Genomic DNA, 12892 nt, shown 5'->3' with positions numbered 1-12892 from the left:
AGCCCACCACCCCACCTAAATGGTTCCATTGTCAAACTGTTTCTTACCATTTAAGATGTTTCTCCTAATGCTCAACTGAAGTATATTCTCCTATAAAGATATAGGGAATTATAACCCATAAAGCCCTAAACAGCTTAGGCCCAGCGTATTTAAGAGAACACCTTCTCCATTATGAACCCCGCTGCCTATTGAGATCATTTGGGGAGGGCCATCTGCAGTTGCCACCAGTTCATCTGGTGTCTACTAATGGACAGGCCTTCTGTATTGCCACCCCAAGACTTTGGAATGCGCTCCCTATCGAAATAAGAGCCTCCCTATCTCTGATAACTTTTTAAAGGGCTGTTAAGACACATTTATTCACCCAGGCTTTTAATTAGGTTTATGGAATTGATCATTGTTTTAAATTGTCTTAATGTCTTAACTTTTTCCTTCTGTGTTGTTTTATTGTAAACCGCCCAGAGGCATGAGTTTTGGGCAGTATACAAATATGCTAAATAAATAAAATAAAATCATGTACTATCCCTGGGGCAGCAGACACAAAGTCTTTCCCCTCTTCTGTGTGACAGCCCTTCAGGTATTTGAAGAGTGCTATCATGTCCCTGCTGTGTCTTTTCTTTTCCCGGCTAAACATGCCTAGTTCTTCCACCTTTCCTCATAGGATTTGTTTTCCAGAACCCTGACTGTTGCCCTACTCTGAACCTATTCCAGTTTGTCTACATCCTTTCTAAAGTGTGGTGGGCTTATGTCATACCATTAAGGAGGAGGGCTGGTCTTGTTGTAGTAAGCATGACTTGTCCCCTTAGCCAAGCAGGGTTTGCCCTGGTTACATATAAAAGGGAGCCTAGAAGTGTGAGCATTGTAAGATATTCCCTTTAGGGCAGGGGTAGGGAACCCTGGCCCTCCAGCTGTTTTTGAACTACAACTCCCACCATCCCCAGCCACAATGGCTGGGGATGATGAGAGTTGTAGTTCAAAAACAGCTGGAGGGCCAAGGTTCCCCAACCCTGCTTTAGGGGATGGAGCAGCTGTGGAAAGAGCATCTAGGTTCCGTGTTTCTTCCCTGGCATCTCCAAGATAGGGCTGTGAGAGATTCCTGCCTGCAACCTTGGAGAAGCCACTGCCAGCCTGTGAAGGCAATACTGAGCTAGATGGTAGAAAGCATGACTTGTCCCCATAGCTAAGCAGGGTCTGCCCTGGTTGTATCTGAATGAGAGACTTGATGTGTGAGCACTGCAAGATATTCCCCTCAGGGGATGAAACGGCTCTGGGAAGAGCAGAAGGTTTCAAATTCCCTCCCTGGCTTCTCCAAGATAGGCTGAGAGAGATTCCTGCCGGCAACCTTGGAGAAGCCACTGCCAGCCTGTGAAGGCAATACTGAGCTAGATGGACCAATGGTCTGACTCAGCATGTGGCAGCTTCCTATGTTCCTAAATGGTTAAATACTCCTGCTCATGTGCAGTGATCTCATTTCTGATCAGGACCCCCACACTTGCTATTGAACTTCAACACTACATGCAGTTTGACCCTAAAAGCTGTATAAAATAAGGTATTTCAGCTGGTGCAGCTTTCCTCATATCTGCATGACAAGCTGCAGCTGCCAAAAATCCCATTTCTGCCCAACTACTAATGTAACAGAAGCCCTGTTCTCCTTTGCATCCAATCAATATAGGCCTAGATATTTAAGGTGAAGTACGTCGGCACTTACCCAATGGCGCAATCTTTCTTTTTACTAGTCTCTGAGCTACCCTGAACAACATTTGAAGTATCTGCTAGCCTGTCATTAATGGATTTTTTTTTAAGTGGGAGGGAAGAAGATTAAAATAAATGTCCCTCTCCCTTTATGATAATAAAGCTCTGGTGATTTAGGTGTGTAAAGATGGCATCTCTCTAGGCTATAATGCCACTCTGTGGTCAGCTAATAGTAGAATGTAACAAATGGCGAGCATGCATTTACTCACATTCACAACAAATATTATGAGTTGACCAGCTGGTTCTCCTTTGTGTCCATTCCGTTTAACAGTTCATTGGTTGTTAGCTGAATCTACTCAAACATAATCAAGCATACTTTTTTCTATATGCTTAAAACACTTATTTTTATAGCCAGAGAGCCATCTTTGGGGAGTGTATAATACTCCCTAGATAGTGCTGGACTGGTCCCTTTAGTGTACAAATAAGTTTTCCTGAGGAGGGAAAATACCTCTCAAGTCTTTGGAGAAGTAATTTTCAAGGTATGCATATGCAGAGATTGTATGTAACAGAACCAGAGCAGAAAACTATGGCTGACATGCAGAATAATTTACTAATAGTACTACTCAGGGAGTAGTCTAAAGGACAACTAAATTTCAGTAGGACTTCCTCTAGTAAATTTAGTCAGGATGTCAGCCAATATTTCCAAAGATGGATGATTGGTGAGAAATGAGTAGCAGGAAGTTGACTGAGTGTAAACGTCCCCTGGTTTTGAGTTTTACAACTGTCACAAGTGTTTCTCTGTGTTACAGGGAACTGGATAGTTGGCGAATTCTCCCAAAGCTACACCTGCACATATTATTTTGCATGTATATAAAAAATGTTCCATATGCTCAAGTCTGTCTGTATGTATTGAGCATATCTTCTACAAACCTTAATAGGTGAGAGACTGACAGTATGTTACGTATAGTTTGAAATGTCTTGCTCAAGTACAGGTGCTTAAATGCTTTCAATAAAGATTTTTCTGCCTGCTAAAAAGTATAATGAAATAAAGCAAGTCATGAAACAAAAATGGTATAATTCTAAAAAAGAGAGAGAGACTAGCTCAGATATGATCACATTATATTAGATACAATGAGTGAAACTACTAATGCACATGAAAAAGCCTTGCAGCACAATCATGTTTAGAACTACTTAGAAGCACAATCACTTAGAAGCGGCACTAGTGAGTTCAGTGGGATTTACAGGATGGTGCAAATTTTAAACCTGTTTTTTCTATAAATGCATTTGACCAAATCCATGCACTAATTCTAACCCTTCTGGGGCTTTTCCAAAGAAATATGTATAGGAAATCTACACTTTATTACCCAACAAGAAATATATATGGCCATTTTACTCCAAGATTATCCAAGTTTTAAAAATCCTTTATCATTGAGAAAGAAAGCTTCTGATAATACAGGAACTAATAACAACCTCTTGGGAGACAATTCTGCTGACAGAGATACTGTAGTTTCTAATGCCCCTCCCCCACTTTTATTATTTTCAATTTCAATAGGGAAGTCACATGGGAGCTGGGTGTTTATTGCTTAACAAGCTATTCTCCTGGTGGCTGCTTCTCATATATACTTTAAATGCTAAATTTATGACATTACCAATTGCTGTAGCGATTAAGCAGCAGTAGCTGAACTCCTAATCAAGTGTTTTGCAAATTATTATCTATATTAATAAACAAAAACAGATTAAAAAGTCAGCAAATACCACTTGCATATTTTCCAAAGCTAAACAGGAGACATACATTTTGAGAGGCAAAAGGTCCCCCCCAAAACTATTATGAACATTCGCTATTTTTATATTAAACTTGTAACATATTTATACTTTGATTCGATGTAAATTAATTAGGCAGAGAATAGAAGTCTAGCTGCAGAACAAGCATCATGAGCATAATATAGATTATATCAAATGAGCACTATTATACAAACACACAAAATTAGCATTAAATGTTTATTAAATTAATATTGTAAAAAGATTGATGTAATTTTAGTAAATTTTCCTCATTAAACCAAGACAAAAAATCCAAGAACACTTAATGTTCTATATTATTATTAAGAATATATAGCAAGATAGACCCCATGTCTCTCTTCCTGAACCCTTGAAATAAAAACTATAAGTACTGTAGGAAAGTTTAATTTCTCACCCTTCCCAGGTTTACAATGGAATTAAATGAACTATTAAAGAAATTTATTAGGTATTTTCCAATAGCAATAAATGCAACCAGAATTTTAAATAAAGCTTGACAATCTAAATAATGTCATTTATGTTACAAGTATAGCATTAATATTTTTTGGAAGTTATTCAATTCCGGTTTCACTCATCCACAGGTCAGCTCCCAACTATAAAATTTATAGTTGACCAACAAACATATAATTAACAAATGTATTGTATTCACTTTCCTTTGCAACCACTAATGAATTTTTTAATGTTAGAATAAAGGCTAATGGATTTTTTTAAAGCCACATATGCAGAATATTGCATTTGTAAACCAAAATGAATAACCTACATCTGAAACTCTATTGGCATATCATGTCTTAAACTTACCTGTATGCTGTTTTGTCCATAAAACCTACCTTTCTCAAATATTCCCAAGGCAGTATACAATGAAATACAGCATCATCAAGCAAAGTCCAAGTATAAACTTTAAGTATTGGTCTAACTGTTTACTATTTCATTTTGTTTTTCTTACCATAAATCTATTTACTATCATGTTTACTGCAAAGTTCTCAGATTTTTTTGTTATTCATAATCCTTCCTGAATATTGCAAAATGAAGTTCTTAGGGCACAATTAGCCGAAATTGAGTGCTTTTAGTCCAACTGATTTCAACAGTCAATGATCATTAAGCACATGGATAACTCTCATATTATCAACAGGTGCTAACAGTGTTTTAACTTTGCCTGGATCATGACCTTACATTTTAATAACTATAATAGCTAATTCATATACATTATTTGCCATTTTAAATAATTGTGGTGAAAGCTTTCAAAAACAAACTTCTTGTACTTGTTCTTGGCCAAAACACTTCTTTAAAAATTTCAGAAAGCTTCAGTAGGGTAGACTGTGTTTCAGAAAGGTATACAGACATATAATTGTGCAATTGTATAGTAACAATATTTAGCCTTCCCAAGGACAAAGGTATACCTCATGCCTTTTTTTGCATCAGATACTTTCATACAGGATGATATTACTAACTTCTAATATGTACACCTAATATTTGTATATATATAAACCTTTAGAAATGTTATTGTTATTCAAAAATCATAGGTAGCTGTGTTCCATTAGCAAAAATGCAAAAACCACGATCTAGTGGATTTTGCCCTTATAATACCTACGATTAGGACCTACTAAAACAAACATCTTGAGAAAAATGTGTTTTTTTCAAAAAGTATTGGTATAAAATGCCCTGACTGACTACTGCTGGAATGATATATAATACATGCCACTATAAAACATATACTAATTGTTATTTGGAAAGATTACGTTAACATTTCAGGATTATGCATGCCACATTTCTTTTTGCCATACATATTCCATGGTAGTTGTAAAACTTCATTTTACCATTTAAAACCATTTTCATCATACTGAAACAAACTATATTCAGTTAGGAGATGCTCACTTTTCATTGTCTTATCCCCCCAATCACTTGATTAATCTCAGGTGATTAACCTTAGAACTAATTGCATGGTATAATTATATTACAATGACATGTACTATGACTTTGAAAACTCATTCGCAAAATGTTTGTCAGCTTTGCAAATTTCAGCTTTGCAAATAAAATTTGCAAAAATTATTCCAGATTTCATGTGCAAGTAGTTAAAACACCAAGTTGGCTTTAGATTTAGGATTATAAAATTCAGTATAGGGGATGGTTTTGACACATGTGTAGGATAGAAAATTCCATCTGGTGCAGCTTCTCCAGATGTACAGCTGCAATTATGCAGAAGACAAAACCTCCTGAAATTCTCTACTCTACACCAGCTATTAAAGGCCCAGAGGAGCCACTTCGTATTGGATCTAACAATCCCTAAACAAGGTCGACTTTCAGTACATTCAATAAAAATGTAAGACTCACCAAACCGGCTGTTTTGTTCTTCATTGGGACAGGTAGGTTTTATTCAACAATTTAACCAGTATGAATCCACTTGTCTGTTCTTCATTCTCTGAAGACTACGGATAGAAAAAGTACAGGCTGAGCTAGCAGATCTCAATACAGTTGTGCAGGTGACAGGAGATGGAAGTGCTTTAAGACTTCTGGTGTGTTGCTTCTGCCACAGGTTGGAGTGACTGGCTTTGGCTGATCCTCTCTTCTCTGACATTTCTGCCTATTGAGCTGTAGATGTGCAAATGAAGTCTAATCACCCTGTGCCTTAAGCTGACTCTTACAGTACAACAGGAGTGTTTTTGTCAACTGTGGAGATAATCAATTCGGGGAAGATGGGGTGGAAAACTGCCATCTGTCACCTGAGGTTAAATGATCAATTTCCTCATTTGGGTGCTAATATTGTCTTTAAAACTAGGCAATAATTATTTCAGCTGGCTTTTAAAGTGCTCTGTGAACTACACCAATTATTAATAATGGTGTGAAATGCTTTCTGACATTGGAATGTATTGGGCTTGGGTCTATTTATAGATTGAGAAGCTCTGTTATTGAACTTTGCTGAAATCCTAAGGGAACAGAAACTTCCCCCAGTGCATTTCCATGTGTTCTTTTCTACAGAGTAAATTACTTGAAATGAAATAAAAGTGAAATATTTGACATCTGATAAAAAAGTAACAAAATATAATAAATGGTAAAAGGCTGAACATTACATTAAGAAACACTTCTTTCTTTCTGAATTGATAAAAACTGAGAAGAGACAATGTGCCAGCAGCATAAACCACCCATAGGAACATTGTTTTCTAATGTCAAACCCAAACTTGCAATACTGTACCTCTGTGGATTGCCACAGAATCTTATCATACTCTCTCTCATCTATTGTTTTTTTCTTTTTTGCTAGATGGACAGATATTTTCTTCTGCAAAAATGATACTTCAGATATTTTATCTGTTCAGGGGGGGAAACCTGAAAGATGTTAATTCTTTATAACTTAGCAAAAGACATTAGGTAAATTTTTTGTGCCAAGGCTTTCCCCCCTTTAATAGTTGCACAACAGGCAGAACATTAATTACGTGCGAGTGGTATTCCACACCCCATTTTGGATTGTTAATGAATATGTTTCACCGGGAACTTGGGGATCTTTCATGAAGGACAGGAAGAAGCAGTAAAAGAGAAAACATGGGTAAATCATGCGTCCTTTTCTTGTTATTCTTCCAGAGTAAAATGCAAAGAGGAGTGATACACATGCTGCCTCTGCTTTAATAGCTCCACAGAACGACATGCAAGTTCCACTTTAAATATTCAGTGGAGATATGAAAAGAGCAGGCTGGGAACTGGTGTATCATAGCAGCTAAGAGACAGTTGCAAATCAAGATTTCCATCTCACCTCTGTCTTGAACTCACTTAGGCAAGCTGCTCTCTCTCAGTAGGCCTGTACAATTATTCAGCTCCAAATACCTGAAGCCAGATAATAAACATAGATCAGTTTGTACCACATGGAGGTGAGTGTTCCTTTCCCAATGCACACATCTGCACAAGATTTGACTCTTTACCAGCTCCAAGGGGCCTTTTAAAGAGCACTGAGAACTGCTGTTTCACCACCATCTTTGAAGGTATGCAGGGAATGCTGCAAACTGTAGTCCTTACCAAAACTCTCTGCATAGAGCAGTGATCTTCACTTTTTTTCAAGAAAGAGCCAATTTGGCAAAAGACCCTCGATATGACAGCCATTTCCCACTGCACTGACTTCCACACAGCAGGGGTATAGACTTCTCAATGGAAGGGGGGCACAGGGCAAATGGGAGGAGAGGTCTTGTGGTAGCAAGCATAAATTCTCCCCTTTGCTAAGCAGGATCCACCCTGGTTTGCATTGGAAGTGGAGACTACATGTGAGCACTGTAAGATATTCCCCTTTGGAGAGGAGACTGCTCTGGAAAGAGAACCTGCATTCTTGCATAGAGAAGGTTCCAAGTCCCCGCCCCCTCTAGCAGCATCTCCAGATAGGGCGGAGAGAGACTCCTAGGGAAGCTGCTGCCAGTCGGTTTGAAAATACAGTGCTAGATGGACCAAGGGTCTGACTCAGTATAAGGCAGCTTCCGATGTTCCTTCCTATGTTCCTATGGCTAAACCCAGGACAGGCACAGGCGTATTCATCTATATATTTTCATTATTTATATTTCTAGAAATAACTCTTCATCAGCAATTGGTCACATAGTTTTAAAAATCTATATATTTAATTCTCTAAGACATACCTGTGGCTAATCCCATGCATGGCAGCTCTGACAAGAGTTTGGAGAGCTGCTGGATAGCCACGGGATGGGTGGGGGGAAAGAATGGCAGTGGCAGTTAACGGCGACGGCAGACAGGTGACAGCCAATGGGTGGGCAGGAGGAGGAAGAAGACAGTGGGTGGCTAGGAAAAGAAGAAACGGGAGAGGAAAGGAAGAAGCAGGGGGAGAAAACAATGGTTAGTGAGGGGGCAAATGGCAGCAGGCAGGGAGGGAGGGAGGGAAGTGGCAGTAGGCAGGCAACTAGAGGCACAGATGCGCTGCACCTGGCCCAGGTAGTGGAATATATTTTTTCACTTTGTGAATTGAAGCCCACAATCTACATGAAAATCAAGAAACTTTTTACATGAATTAAAACCAATTTATTACAGCCAAAACACTGAAGAGTAGCTAACTACAGAAGAGCACCAATGAGAAGAAGTGCATTTCGTCTATGCACTACTAGAATTCTTCCACACTGAACATATTTTTTCTAAGTGGTGCTGCTTGAATGAACTCATTAACTATAATGCATAGATTCATTTCCCGAACTATCTCTTTATGTCCCTGTAAAACATAAGGAGATGTTTTCTGGGGAAAAAAGTCCAGTGGAACTCTCACCATCACCCATGGTATTAGCAGCAAAACCCTCAGCACATTTTTTTTTTTTGTCGTTGTTGTTAGAGATATCTGTTAGATATATCTGTTAGATGTTTTGTTAGATATATCTATTAGAAATATTTTTGTTAGAAATTTCGTTAGAAATAGTGGTGATGATCTGAATCTCAATCAAAGAAAGAGGACCCTGTAGGAAAATAGAGCAGATGTTGTGTATATGATAAAGGCAAAATGAAGGTGAGAGCACTATTGCAGGATAAAGTACTCTGGAACCTTGCCCTCCTGTTTGATTCAACCACTTGTGTTCATCCTTCTGTCACATGGATAGAGAATGGGGAGTGTTGCCAGAACCAAAGAGGATTAGACAGAGTTACCGCAATTATACTTGTTGCCTGACTAATGAAATAAAACGCAGCAAGGATGCGTGCTCAAAATAAGCTTTTTATTTCATGATCATGAAAGACAAAGTACAAGCAAGAGAGTTTGGCTGATACTGCACACTAAAGCTGTGCAGTTGACCAGTTTATAATTAATACATGTCATTGGTAATTAAGTATACACATTCCAGAGGTGCTATTTAGAGCCTGAGAATTACTTGGCCTTTGATAACCTTACTCCTTATCAGTATCTGGTGCCAGAGACGTCTATTTTTGCTTGAGGGAGGGATTTGGCTAATGGACTAGTTACATACCTATGTTATCTATCTCCTGACAGGTTCTGGCATTGGTTATTTCTGGCCTCTTATCTCACATTCTTGAGAGGGGCCCCACATTCCTGGTTTGAACATTTTTAATGACTCAAACAATTTTATTTATTTTGAGCCTAATGGCACTTTGTGTTGTTTAATAGTCCAAACTTTGAATCAAACTCTTATACACTTATTTGTAGGCCTGGACAATTCCATATCAGCACTTCTTTCTCTAAAGGAAGGCCTAGGGCAGCAGAACCCTCTTACATTCCACACTTGGGGAAAGTGGTTCATTACCAGTTGTGGCTGGTGATTTGGTTTTTGTGTGGAGATACACACTTTTGGATAACCATTGTATGCCAGCATCTGGTGCTTTTTAATTTGAAAATGAGGCAACTATGGGGAGACTAGATAGATAGATAGATAGACAGGCATGGAGCTGAGAGAGGACAGAGAGAATTTTTTCTCCCTCTCTCACAACACTAGAACCAGGGGTTATCCCATGAAACTGAAGGCTGAGAATTTTAGGACCCCAAAAGGAAAGTACTTTTTCATAGTGCATAATTAATCTATTGAATTGAAGCTAGTGATGGTCCCTAGTTTGGATGGCTTTAAAAGGGGCTTATACAAATTCACGGAGGACAAGTATCAATGGCTACTAGTCTGGTGGCTATAGGCTACCTGCTGAACAAAAAGAGCCCCCCTTAAAACAGGTATATATTCTATATACATTAGTTTTAACCCAGAGTACATGTATTAACAATCAGGTTCCGCAATCTATATTCTAAAAGATGGTACCATATGGTCATAAAAGTAATCTGCATAAAACTAGTGTCAATCCAAACAGAATATATATTAAAAAGACAATTAACAAAACATACTCTCTATAATAAAGACAAAAGCGTTTCAACTGCTGTGCAGTCTTCATATCTGGCATTAACTGTGATGAATCACACTCCTTGTATTCCCATGAGGTTGTTTAAAAATCAAGCATGTAATCTATTTCAACACAGTTCTGTTGCTGTGAATATCCTCTTTCAGTGGTCCTCTAATCAAACATGCATCAGTCGAAATGCATCTGGCTCAAGACATCAGATTGTAAAGTACCTCCTTGTGCTGCACTTCACCATGGGAGTACAAGCCACTTGTGGAACAGCTTACGCTATACTTCAGATACAGAAGTTAACTCCTTTGAAGCTTAGGACTCCCATTAAAGCATTCCCTTTGGGTCTCTCTCTCTCTCTCTGTCTCGCTGTGTGTGTGTGTGTGTGTGTGTGTGTGTGTGTGTGTGTGTGTGTGTGTGAAATGAACCCCCAGGTTCATTTTTTAAAAAATCCTCCAGTAGAGCTGTCATCAGTATCGTATAAGACGAAACTAACTTTAAAACCTTCCCTGTTCTATCTAGAACCAGGGTGAACTCAAAATATAGCCAAAATACCTTACAACCTCTTTAAAGAGTGTATAGTCAGAGCATACACATAGGGAGACAGAATGGAGCATGTTTCTAGCCAGATCAAGTTTAAAACAATAAAAAGCTAGTTTATTTAAGTAACGATAAGCAGGACAATTTAGAGACAAACAAAGCAAAATGGTTAAAATGCACAAGCAAGATACCTTTCTTCCTGTCTGGTGTTAGATAGTAGGAGGCTCAGTAGCAGTTACAGTGAGGGAAATAAGTATTTGATCCCCTGCTGATTTTGTCCATTTGCCCTCTGACACAGAAATGACCAGGCTATAACTGGAATGGTAGGTTTATTGTAGCTGTGAGAGACAGAATAACAACAAACAAACCCTCAAAAGCCCAGTGCCCAAATGTCAGCAATGGATTTGCATTGTAGTGAGGGAAATAAGTATTCAATCCCCTATCAACCAGCAAGATTTCAGGCTCCCAGGTGTCTTTTCACTATATGCAGGTAACGAGCTGAGATGAGGAACACCCTCTGTAAGGGAGTGCTCCTAATCCCAGCTTGTTACAGTACCTGTATAAAAGACACCTGTCCATAGAAGCAAGCAATCACTTAGCTTCCAAACTCACCACCATGCCCAAGACCAAAGAGCTGTCGAAGGATGTCAGGGACAAGGTTGTAGACCTGCACAAGGCTGGACTGGGCTACAAGACTATCACCAAGCAGCTTGGTGAGAAGGTGACTACAGTTGGCACAATAACTCGCAAATGGAAGAAACACAAAATAACTGTCAATCTCCCTTGGTCTGGGGCTCCATGCAAGATCTCACCTCGTGGAGTTGCAATGATCATGAGAATGGTGACAAAGCAGCCCAGAACTACATGGGGGGAACTTGTCAATGATCTCAGGGCAGCTGGAACCATAGTCACCAAGAAAACAATTGGTAACACACTACGCCGTGAAGGACTGAAGTCTTGCAGTGCCCGCAAGGTCCCCCTGCTCAAGGCAGCACATGTACAGGCCCGTCTGCAGTTTGCCAATGCACATCGGAATGATCCAGAGGAGAACTGGGCGAAAGTGTTGTGGTCAGATGAGACCAAAATCGAGCTCTTTGGCATCAACTCAACTCGCCGTGTGTGGAGGAGGAGGAATGCTGCCTATGAGCCCAAGAACACCATCCCCACCGTCAAACATGGAGGTGGACACATTATGCTTTGGGGGTGTTTTTCTGCTAAGGGGACAGGGCACCTTCACCGCATCGAAGGGACGATGGACGGGACCATGTACTGTCAGATCTTGGGTGAGCACCTCCTTCCCTCAGCCAGGGCATTGAGAATGGGTCGTGGATGGGTATTCCAGCATGACAATGACCCAAAACACACAGCCAAGGCAACAAAGGAGTGGCTCAAGAAGAAGCACATGAAGGTCCTGGAGTGGCCCAGCCAGTCTCCAGACCTTAATCCCATAGAAAATCTGTGGAGGGAGCTGAAGGTTCGGGTTGCCAAACATCAGCCTCGAAACCTTTCTGACTTGGAGAGGATCTGCAAAGAGGAGTGGGACAACATCCATCCTGGGTTGTGTGCAAACCTGATGGCCAACTACAAGAAACTACAATAAAAACAGCCAATAAAAGATTAAAACATTTCAACAATTAAAATTAAAAAGTTAAAACTATTAAAACACAATTAAAACAATTAAAACAGTATCTAATTAAAAGCCTGGCTGAACAAATGTGTCTTGACTGCCCTTTTAAAAGTTGTAAGAGATGGGAAGGCTCTTATTTCAGCAGGAAGTGTGTTCCAAAGCCTTGGGGCAGCAATGGAGAAGGCCCGTCCCCGAGCAGCCACCAGACGAGCTGGTGGCAACTGCAGACAAACCTCTTCAGATGATCTCAATGGGCGGTGTGATTCGTAGCAAAGAAGACGTTCTCTTAAATACCCAGGGCCCAAGCTGTTTAGGGCTTTATAGGTTATAACCAAAACCTTGTACTCTACCCAGAAACTTTCCGGCAGCCAGTGCAGATGTTTTAAGATAGGAGTGATATGGTCTCTCTGAGATGACCCAGAGATTCATCTGGCC

The sequence above is a fragment of the Hemicordylus capensis genome, chromosome 2 (assembly GCF_027244095.1).
Source record: "Hemicordylus capensis ecotype Gifberg chromosome 2, rHemCap1.1.pri, whole genome shotgun sequence".
NCBI classification, from domain to species: Eukaryota; Metazoa; Chordata; class Lepidosauria; order Squamata; family Cordylidae; genus Hemicordylus; species Hemicordylus capensis.
Note: the sequence above shows the minus strand (reverse complement) of the source record.